Source organism: Diadema antillarum, unplaced genomic scaffold (genome assembly GCF_040938485.1).
Source record: "Diadema antillarum isolate AM-2024a unplaced genomic scaffold, OU_Dant_1.0 scf00000071, whole genome shotgun sequence".
Classification (NCBI taxonomy): domain Eukaryota; kingdom Metazoa; phylum Echinodermata; class Echinoidea; order Diadematoida; family Diadematidae; genus Diadema; species Diadema antillarum.
Window position 1 is genome coordinate 5,557,046 of NW_027270960.1, and position 12,645 is coordinate 5,569,690.

The window sequence follows — 12,645 nt, forward strand, 5'->3', positions numbered from 1 at the left end:
ATGTAGCGTTGCCATTTATGGATTTTAACAATTAAGATTCATGAAAATTAATTCCCTGTTTTTTCTCAGAGGTGTATAATGCAACAAATCTCTCTCCATTTTCTCATTGCGATATAATTATAATCCATATATATATGTTTGTCAAAGAAATTGATGAAGTCAGCAATATGGAATGAATCTGAACTTCTGTTATAAATTTTTCAAAGGCTGAAGAAAAAGTTGGAAGGATACACTGTTAAAGCAATCAAAATAAAAAGGGCTTTAACAAATCTTTATGAGCTCGCAGCACTCAAAATAATAAATCACAATACCCGAGTATACTATCGATGAAATACGTTTGCACATACGCTGTAATGATTTAGATCTACATTATAATAATCATTATTCCCTATTCATCGTACCTGTCGTAATACAACCGTCTCTTGCCGGATCACACGGGTACTCGGTCGCAGTTTGAGTAGTTGAACTTGGCCTCATACTAGCTTTCGTACCTGTAATGTTTAACAGCAGAAAAAAAAAACAATCAAGTAATGATATCACTATAAAACTGAATATTTTAGTCACATCGTCATTATTTTCCAATGACTGAAGACAAATCCATTACACAATTCCTATAGAATAATAATTATTAATCATATACATAATAAATGTATGGTACATTTATATACATATAGATAGTCATTATGCATTCACATTTTGCATGCAAGCATGAACGTAGTAATTTGAAAATGATAATTTCCTTATACCTTCCTTTGAATTAAGATGCGATACTGTGAAAAACAATATTAAGTAGAAAAGTACTTTAACAATTCTTCTGTGATAATACGTGTGCAGCATGTAGATGTGTCGTTTTTACTAGGTTCGGGTCCTCCGTTAGACGCAAAATTAGGAGAGATTTTAACACTATGGCATACCCCATTCCCTGCATCACATGGGTACTCGGTTTTACTTGCTGTGAGCTGAACTAGCGGTTTTGATCCCGAACTCATAATGTCATAAAGAAAAAAAAAAGAGAATAGCCATTCACACACACACACACAAAAATACACTCCAGCAATGTTACCAATTGCGAATATCAAAAGTTAGGATTTATTTTAAAAAAATGATTAACTGTCTTATCAATGAGGTTTATGCAATATCAATCTCTCTTAATTTTCTCGTTGCGATCATATAATCCATTTATACATTTTAAAAAGAAATTGATGAAGTCAGCGATAATAAATAAATTAGTACTACCACTATCAATTATTTGTTCCTATCGATGTTGTTGTTGTTGTTGTTGTTGTTGTTCAATTAACATCAATTTTAATTGTTCCTATACTGTATAATGCACTTACACAATGTAGTATCATTGCATCCGTACATTGCATGAGTATGAGTGTGTATGTGTGTGTGTGTGCGTCTGTCTGTCTGTCTGTCTGTGCGTTTGTGTGTACATATTCATACATAAATCATGGATACGTGTAATTCATTCTAAGTGTCATGTTAAAGATGTGTATAGTCGTTCTTTGCTATCCAATAGATCGCACCTGGCGTAATACAGCCGTCTCTTGCCGGATCACATGGATTGTTGGTTGCACTTTGCACAGTTGAAATGGACATTCTGTTTCTTCTCATACCTTTAATGTTTTACAGTAGGAAAAAAACATATGATATCAATAAAACTGAGAAGTAAGACACACATCGTTAACTACCAGTGACTGAAAGTCAAATGCATTACATCAGTTTGAAAAACTGCAGCCCGATCGTTTAAGCCCATATTACTACCAATACTACTACTACAATTACTATTAATAACCACACTACTAACTACTAGTACTGACAACAATAACAATAATGATAATACTACTAATAAATAATAATAATAATAATAATAATGATAATAACACTATACAATTATTTGTAATAATAATGATAATAATAACAATAATAATAATAACAATAATGATAATATTGATAACAATACAATTCATAATCTGAATGTGGGACATTACTTTCCTCAGAGGTACTTTAGATTAAGATGTCATACTATAAAATTGATATTACGTCGAAAAGTAGTAACGAAAGAAAAAAAATCTAGTGATACAATCACACAAATTGTAATAAATGTACCATGCTTACTCAGGTCAGGTTCGCCTTTAGATACAAAAACAGGAGAGCCGTTTACGCTGTTGCAGCCTCCGTCCTCTGTATCACATGGGTACTCAGTTGTAGTGAGCTGAATTGGCGTACTTTGTCCAGAACTGGTAACTTAAAAAAAAAATAGAAAAGAAATGATCAAAGAAACGTACTTTCGAATAGCAGAACTATGTTTGAAGAGAAGCATAGAGTTCAGTAATTGCTCTAATATAAAGCTGTTTATTTATCACCCTGTATGAAGGTTCACATAGTGAAACGTAATTTTATATTGATTTTTAAGATATTAAGAAATGAATGAAGAAAGTAGTGTTTGTACCAGTACAGATTTGTTCTTGCTTATCCCTCATTTGACATGAAAAGTGCGGAAATTTTTTTTAATAATGAAATGTCAAAGCAATCAATAGATGAAACAAGTCCTTAATGAAACAGGATGTATTTCTACTGATCATGTGACATATACATTATGTTACAAGAATATACCATCATTTTGACGTTTGTATTATTGTTCGGAAATGAAAATAAAACATGAATGAATGAAGGAATGAATGAAGGAATGGATGAATGAATGAATAAATAGGTCTACAGCAAAAGCCCCATGCCATTGTATCAGTTAAAATATTGAACCACATTACTTGAACAGAGTTTCAAGGGAGTATCACATTGTTAACAAAATATATTGTAATTACATCATCCGCAAATACATTACCGGTAATTGTTTATCTATACTGACATTAATGCATATACTTTAAGTGTGATGGTTAAGATTAGTATTATAATTCTCTCCGTCTTTGTTGCATTTGCGATTGATTGTACCTGTCGTAAGACAACCTCTCTTTGCTGGATGACATCCTGGATTCTCGGTTGTAGTTTGCGTAGTTGGACTGGGCATGATAGCTGTCGTACCTTCAATATCTTGCAGAGTAAGAACAAGAATAGACAGTTTAACCGTACCATCATTAATTCACAATGACTCAAAATCAGCAACATGACACAATTATTCAAAATGTAATACGATTTTTTTTTTGATATATTTATTTGTTTGTTTGGGTTTTTGTGCGCTCAGTATATCTCCATTCAACTCTGGAATCCGTGTTAACCCTGTCTGTGCCAGGGAAAAAGTGTATGTAAAACCCTATTGGTGTTTTTGTTTTTGTTACTCCGTAGGTCGTACTCGAAGCACTTGGTCAATAGAATTGCTGCTCTCATATTTCTCATTAACTAGGTTAATGTTCAAGACGTGAAGACGGCGGGTAATATAATTATATTCTTCTTGGAACGATATTCAGTCCCCAGGAATAGACTGGAGAAAGAGATATGCCAAAAATGATCAAATATATTTAGATTTTTTTTATTTATAAATTACCATCTGTTTTTATCCACATGTTCAAAAGGAATCGCTCTATCCACTGTTATCCCACTCGCCAGAGTGACGCTTATCACCTTCCCCGTACTCGCACTATTTTTGCAAAGAAGAAAATTATATTCACTGGACCCAGATATTGGAATGATCTCCCTCTAGATATCACTTCTTCCTTATCTTTATTCACCTTCAAACGCAAATTAAAACAGTTATTACTTAGTGGATACACACTACCAAGCTTTTAGCAACCTTTTTATGCTCCCAGTCTTTTGTCCTTGTCCGCAGCACCAAGTTATTCAAGTTATTTCATGGTACCGATACATCTTTTAATAATATAGCATTTTTGTTATTCAAACACTGCGAGATTTGTATGCAGTCTGGTTTGTGCGATATCTATGTGGTTCATTAGTTTATTACTCATCGATTTTTTGTACTAGAGTAATTTTAGTTGGTCAAGACAAACATATCCGTTCTCCGTGTAAAATTACATGCCTATGAACTCGGGAACCTACAGTTTTACAAGCTTTAAAGCTTTTATGTAGGCCCCATCATATTTCTTATACTTACTAGTGACATTTTCACACGATATGACCATGTACATTTGTGTCAAGTATATTTTCTTTTTCTTTTTCTTCTACAATCAAAAGACATGATTGTATATATTTTGTATTCTTGTTTTGTTGTCAATAATTTTGTAATCTCATCATTGAGAAAATGGAAATATGAAATAAATTTGAACTGAACTGAATAGATATTTATCTTTTTCTCAAATGCATCGTTAAATGAGATTGAGATCATAACCTTTAGAAAAAAACAGCCATTATTGCTGAAATAGTACAGATAATCACACACAACAAATAAAAAAAATATGATAAAAGCAAGATAATTACTGACTATATTCTTTTCTTTTACCATCGCAAGCAACATTGTTGACGACGTTCTAATGTGCACCTATATATCATACGATCATTGCATAAATCTTTCCTTGATGACGTCACATGGGTATTCCCCTAGCTATGCTGCATAATAACCACTATTGAATCTTAGGTCAGAATACATGTAGTTTACACGTGAGTGGCTATCATGAAGACGTCACAACGTATTTTTATAAAAATGCTACCAATATTTATCCACATCTTATGTGTTTCTATTCAATATGATCAGGGTTGGTATTATTTTTTTTTTGATTATTGATTTTAATTATCGATTGCTTTTCAAGTTTGTTCCTTTTGTTTGTTTGTTTTTTCACTTGTGGCACTTCTGGTTACACACAGTTTAGTATCGCCTATTAGTTAATATGGGGTCATCCCACAAGACCGACTCCTAAAAAATACAGCCCACGAGTTCAAAATTGAAAACAGGTCCATGAGTAATACAGCCCAAGATCCGAGTTCGACAAAAGCCCGTGATTTCGACACTAGGTAAAAACAGCCCATGCTCGAGTTCGACAGATCAACTAGTGTCGGTCTCGTGGGACTTGTTCATGGGAAGTATGACTCGTGAGCTGTATGACTCGTGGGCTGTAAGACTCGTGAGTTGTGTGACTCGTGGACTGTATGACTTGTGGGAGTCGGTCTCGTGACGTTCACTCGTTAATATCATATGTAGTACATATCTTACCATTTTTCTGACAGGTGTAATTGTATTTTTCATCAATGCAGATTGAGTCGGCGGGGCAGGGAGACGAACTGCAATATGCCACTAAAAAGAAACACAGTCACGATATAGCTTTAACATGTTTTCGATTTTTCATAAATCCACAACTCCAATAGCAAAAACTCCATTAATTTAAACTGTTGCATGCAGTAACTGGTTGCCTGAACAGTCTCCGCTTTTGAATAGTGACTGGCAACTTGATTTGAATACAAAATTAAAGTAAATACTGCAATACTGTATAACAACATTGCTATATCCTACATGCAGCAAAGGATATAAAAGCGTAGCCGTAGCTATATTAATCATGTCATATTTGTTCATGAGGGCAAGAAAATATATACGACTTCACAGTAATCATCGGCTATATAATATAGTGAACCTATACTTCGAAGTTGCGATAAGAACTCATACCCAGATACACACATACATACACACACACACACACACCTGGAGCTGTTGAAAACAATTTCAAGTCATTGATGTCGTTGCTGAGTGGGTACGTCGTATCTCCGGCACCCTTGAGCTCCGTTACGAGGGCGTAATCAGTCTTGTCGGTCAGGCTCACCGCGCCCAATCCACCGAGACTCGGGTCTAAGAAGTAAAGGACGCCCTCATGTACCACAATGCTTGACGGTCTAACCATGAATTCAGACATGTCGTCAAGGACGACACGCCGGTCAGTGCCGTCTGATAAACACGTCTCTAGGAGGGGCGCAAGGCTGTCCCCGACTGGTCCCAAGTTCACCCAGTATAAGCGATCATCTGTTGTAATAAGATGGGAAACGCATTCTCAGGTAATATTCTATATCAAAGTTTTTTCAGTGAAATAAGGTCTGTAGTAACGAAGGTACACTATTCCGAATATGTCATCACGTTGCACACTGACGATCCCTTGAAACTGTGAACCGTATGTTGCTTTCGGATTCACGAATCTTCAGAAAAAACACCCCTTTTTGTCATTTTCAGGTAGATGAACACGTTCGCATAAAAAGAAGACTTCGGAATAACGAACTGTAACCCCGTCAGATACACTACAAAGTCTACCCTTTATAGCCAATAGTCGGGAAGGGTGAGGGGAGGTGTAAAATGTATAGGTGAATAAAAACCATCTAAAATATATGTAAACTGAACATGAAGTGCTAACATGAATAATCAAACCAATTTGGCAACATTTACCTCTGTAATTTATTGGTGTTGCTATTGGACGTTTATCTTACTTTTTTTTAAATTTAATTGCATCCCAGTACGTGTACGTGCTCTATGCTAACTCACTATTCTTTTCACTGTAAAAATTAGGAAAAATATTGAACAAGCATGGAGTACGAAAACTGCGAGTATATCAACATATACATAATATGGACTTAAAAACCAATAAGGTTAAACTTAAAAGTCCATTGATCATTCACAAGTGGAAAGAACTATCTCGTCATTTGTTTGTGTTAGTGTTGTTGTTGTTGTTGTTGTTGTTGTTGTTGTTGTTGTTGTTGTTTTGTTGGTGATCTTTTTGTGGGGGGGGGGGGATGTCACGATGAATTTGAAAGTGCAATTCGCACAGACTATACAAATATATCGGGTGCTAATATGGTAATGAGTAAACCTGTGTGTATATCATATTGCCGGAAAATGACGAAACTAGTAATGCCGATTTTATATTTTGTACACACCTGTTCTGTCGTAGTAAAGTGTAGTGACATTCGTGACAGAATTTCCCACAATGACTTCCTTCCGTTGACCTTCCAGCATTCCCCTCATTATTCGGTTAGTTTCGGACCACCACGCATACCTGTCCGTTAAGAACAAGAACAAGACCCAAAGACACAGATCAAGAGAAAACAAATGAACAACTAATGACTATGTCGACACAAACACAAACGTCAGCCGTTATAGAAATGAAATGTATATTCACTAGCAGATCGAAGTGGTTGACTTCATGTGTTCTTTATAGTTGGATTAAGACGTATTTTCGGTGGCTGATAGCGCATTTTTAATAATATACAATGATAATGACGTATGATTCTTCGAAAAAGAATTGTTTTGTTACTCTCATAAACATGTTGTTCTTTTCAATGTGTAATAACTCTGCCTAAACATGCAGGCTATTCCACTATCGACGTGTAAACTATTCATTTTTTTTTTTAATTTTAGATTCTTTTGAGAAATCAAATGACTATCAAGAGAGGCATGTTCCATATATTTTTATTCAGGTAATATTGTCCCCCTACATCATTAAAGAGCTGAGCGAATGCATCACTATCGTAGTAGAAGACAGGCGAAGTTTGCATGTGGAAAATTGGACAATCCGTGAAAAAAAAGAAGTAAAACTGATTTTAAAGTATTGGTGTAGCCATTGGTGGATAAGAAGATTACTACAGTTTGTAATGACTTCCCTATAATATATAACGAAAGTATTCGTTGTTATAGTGTCAGTTGTAAGAGAATTTTGGACCATAGGCTTTAAAAATCATAATTGTGGGACCTGAATTTTTACTTCTTTATGACTAAATTTCATTTTTATTAACCCTGTTTGTTGGCATGAGTGCGCACTGTCTTGGGGTTTCATTCTTCTTCTTCTTCTTTTTAAAAAAAAAAGCAAAGAACCCACTATATCCATCAAAGTGGAGGCCATTAGTTCTCGATGATTTATTTCACATTTACGTTGCTTATCATTAGTTTACTGTTATTATGCTTTCATTATTGCGTCATTTTGTCACTTACCCTGTGGAGCCATTCACGTGGAGTCCATAAGAAATGCTTTTCACCGTCCACTTCCTAGTCCTTGTCGATCCGTCAAAGTTCATAGTATTTACTCTCAAAGCCGACACACCTATCCAATAGATCTTTCGGGCGTACAGATCTGTCGTCATTGTAGAAGGCGCTGAGATATGTTGGAGCAAAAACGATAAATCAAGTAAAACGTAAGACAAGCGCACACTTTTACACATACACACACACACACATATCTAAATACATATTTACAATTGTGAATATTAATATATATATATATATATATATGTATATATATATACATATATTATGTGTTTGTATATATATATATATATATATATATATATATATATATATACAAACACATAATAAAACAACAAACAAAATACTCTCATGTTTATGATGTTACGTACAGAAACATACATTTCTATGCTTATGTGTCTATACTTCTTTGACATGCATGCAATTTTAATCTTCTTTTTCTGCAGAAAAAAAAACCCACAGCAGAACAAAGCAACATAAGCTGCGATGAAAACGATATGATATACATATATGTATATATATATATATACACACATATGAGGACCAGGTTGTGTTATTCAACTCTGTATGCGCCATGCAAAGATGCACCATTGGAGAAAGTCATTAGAATATGTCCTGACAAAGAAAAAATGCAGTACATGTACTTTATGAAATTTATTCATTTTTACAAGGAATTTAATACATGTTAAATATTATGAAATGAATAAATTGAATTGAATTGAATTGAATTGAATTGAATTGAATGTGTGTTCCATATCCAACAGAATAAATGCCAGGAAATTCAATATGATATTGTTACATTTTAGGGAGACTGGTTGCCAAGTTAAGGGGTTTGAATCATACTATACCCATCATGCACACATTATCCCATGAATGCCAAACTTTTATTGAAATAGGCAACAGGGGCTATTAAAAACCCTACGTTTTCACAGATGACCTTACATGCATATTTTCAGGCCCTCTAGAACTAAGTCTTGCACATTCAAATTATGTGTGTATGGCGTTTGTATGATTTTACTCAAAGATCACTATATAACAATGATAGCGTGTGTTTCGATTGAACTTTTCATTAACAAATATCTATTTGATGTTATATTATGTAATGCAATTCAAAAATGTAAATCCTTAATTCAATGTATTATGCTGTTTTGAAGTTTCCATAGTGGATTTGTGACAAAACCAAATTTATATATATATATATATATATATATATATATATATGTGTGTGTGTGTGTGTGTGTGTGTGTGTGTGTATATATATATATATAACTTGGACAAATAAAGAAATGACATGAAATACAATGATATATATCGATACATATAATGTGTATAATGTATACATTAACAGAGTGAAAACTTTGAGCAAAGAAAATGGGAAAAATGTTCTTTGCTCAGTGTTTTCACTATTTATATTTTGTTTCTGGTCAGTTTTCCCTTTCTTTGTCTATATATATTAAATTGCAAATTCACAGATTCAATAGGGAACAGCTTGATTGCCAGTCTTAATCATCCAATTGTCAGTTATATAATGGTTTTTGCTTAAAAGTTTGTGAAAGAGATCAAAACATTTCTCCTGGTGAAATTTATACCCTTATTTTCTGCATTCGGGACGAGCAATTGAATACATATCTAGTCCTGCTCCCAGCTTTTATTAAAGATAATACATGCATTACACACAAACACACACACACGCACACACGCACACACACACACACACACACGCACACACACACACTTTTTCGCTCTCTCTCTCTCTCTCTCTATAACATACGTATATACATATATATATATATATATATATATATATATATATATATATCATGTCGACACTATACACAAATTATCATTAAAAGTGCCCTTAATGCCTTAATCATTCCTAAAAGTGAATGTTTTGAATATATATCATAAATACGTTTACTACTATCTTTGCGAAGAACCTTTAAAGATATCAATTCTGCTAGATGATCACATTTCTCATTGTGGAATACACGCTCATTTTTAAAGCGGTTTTCTCCGTAAGGGAAAATAATTTATGATTAATCCGTCTTACCAAATTGCATCATCAAAATGTATTCTTTTGTGTCTGTTTCTGTAATTTTTTCATCTGTTTCATGTTGTTGATGTAAAACAATATCGCTTCGCCTAATTCTTTCTGTCGGGAACTACCCTGTGACAAGAACCCTGGTCCTTTGAAGTTTCCATGTTTCGTTTATAGTTATCATTATGTTTATGTATTGCATGTCTGTCTTCATTATTCGTTATGTACAAAATGTTGTGTTATTTTTAAAAATGAAATAGAATAAGTTCAAGTTCACACACACAAACACACACATATATCAGCTATCTTATTCTATGTGTGTGTGTGTGTGTGTTCGTGTGTGTCTGATTTATTCGTTGATCCAAAAGAGATAAAGATATGCAACTATACTTACATATGTTGCGAGTCATTATATACCGTGCTGGGGACCCACTGACCCCAGCAGCGAACAGGCGCGTTTTCCCGATTTGGTTCCACACCACAATTTCATCTACAGAGTCAAAGGTCATAACGCCCGGGTCGCCAATACCGCGAATGGGGACTGGCGAGAAGGCAAGCTCGGTAAATCGAACTCCGGGCTGGCTCAGTGTAGTAGTGTAAATTTCTTCGTTGCTGCGATCTACTATGAACAGTCTATCCGGCTCTGTCAAGGCTGAAAGAAAATACAGTGCACTGATATTATACTCAAAATAGATATATACACGGTCTAGGGACCACCATCATCATCCACTGGATACAGAAATTGTATTATTTATGTTTGCATCATGGTATATTAAGATCTTTATCATCGTTCTCTCCTATTTTATACTATCATGTACTGGATATTTGTAATCTTTGTCTGATGTCGCCTAACGAAAATTCAAACGTGATATAGAATAATAATGATATTCTATGTGTCGTTGGTAGCATCGAGTACACAAACGTCAGTGACCAATTCACATGTAACAGCAAAGAGATTATAACCTTTCGATTATAGTCATGGCAATAAATCTTATATGCCGCTACTATAGTATGATTAACACGTCACTTACCGTTCTTCATTTGGACTAAAAGCATCAACAGAATCGATGCCAAATATTTTTGTGCACCCATGGTCATACACGCCCAGACGTCATCACACTGATACGTCGAGATACCTGTCAAATAATGATAAGAACGCCATGTACAGGAAATGATGCCATAAACTCAAGTCTCCTCATCACGCGGTTCCAACACCAAAACCTAAAAAAAAAAATAATAATAATAACTTTTGCATCGATTGTCCGATTTTCTGAAACTTTCACTGATGTTTTCTTCTAATATTGCTGCTTTCATACACTCAATCCACATTTCTCTTCGGGTTTTGATTTCCTTCAAGCATGAGATGGATGGGACTTCATGGAAGGACTATCAGGGGTGTTTCATAAAGCTGTTCTCAAAGTTACGAACGATTTGAAGAACAACTGGAACATGTTCTGATATGCTATACTTATCAGAATTTCGATAATTCAGCACACAATCTGATCACCAGTCATTTTTAAAGCTGTGTTTAGCCTAAGAACAGCTTTATGAACCTCCCCCCCCCCTTAGTACAGTTGAATAAAGAGAAAATACAGATTGAAAAAATAACAATCGTTAGCTTACAAATTCAGTTATCTTAATTTAATGAGTGGGGAGCATATTTATTGTATCATATACCGCTTCAGTGTAGCTTTTAACGAATAAACAGTTGAACAAGACTTTATATACTGTCCAGAAGAATATTCCATAATGTCCGGCCCCGAATGTCGGATAGATTACTTTGTGAGTCACCAATAATTGATTGGGATTCGAAAGAGGGAAATGTCTACATATTCAAGTAGGGTACGAATGGACAGAAGTGTTAAACCTAAACATGTGACAGGATGATGACAGTTGATCACGAGTACACTTTAACATGATGACACCTATATTTGAATGATATTCAAATCAGAAATCTTTATTGTTTTAAGCTCGTGAAATAAAGAACCAGTATGAGCTAAGAAATGTGATCCAGCTAAAATGCGAGAAGAGTATATAACTTTCTTTTCTAATTTAAAGATTAAATTCATTTTGGAAGAGCTACAATTTGCCCATATGCCATGGTTGCAAGAACTGATATATGGGAGAATTAAGGAATTATATGATAAAAAAAATTAAGTTGATTGAGAAGAAAAAAAAATTATCTTGGAAATGATCTCATCAGTTTGTTTTTTTCTCTGTGGGTGGGAAAGGGAGTTTTTTGAGCTTTGCCAAAAAAAAAGCAAGTTTTTCCCCCATTTTCGTTTATTAGAATGTGTGGCGAACCCTGTGTTTAAAAAATGCCTTTAATATTTGAGACATGAACAACCCTGTCTGTCCAGGCATCAAAGATGTTAGCTTTCGGATAGTAATGCATGCAAACGCATCATCTCCAGAAAAAAAAAAATCAAACACAACAAAACACAACCCTCGATTCTATGAAACCGACCAGTGAATATTTGGACAAGGCAAAGCCGTAAAGCAACAACACCAACAAACAAACAAACAAACAAACAAACAAACAAACAAACAAACACACAAGCAAACATGTCATACTTACATAAGATATTGAGGAGAATCGCTGTGGCGGTAACTATTTCCAAAAAAGCATGCAAGCACTATGTCCCAATCAAAAAGGTGTCTTGACAAAATAAAAACGAGGTTACAC

The 12,645-nt window shown here is 34.4% G+C and overlaps 1 pseudogene; it reads right to left on the bottom strand.

The window, feature by feature from the left end:
- LOC139716951 (low-density lipoprotein receptor-related protein 2-like) overlaps positions 1–11,000 on the bottom strand; it is a 116,840-nt pseudogene extending 105,840 nt beyond the window's left edge.
- Positions 11,001–12,645: the final 1,645 nt, after the last annotated feature.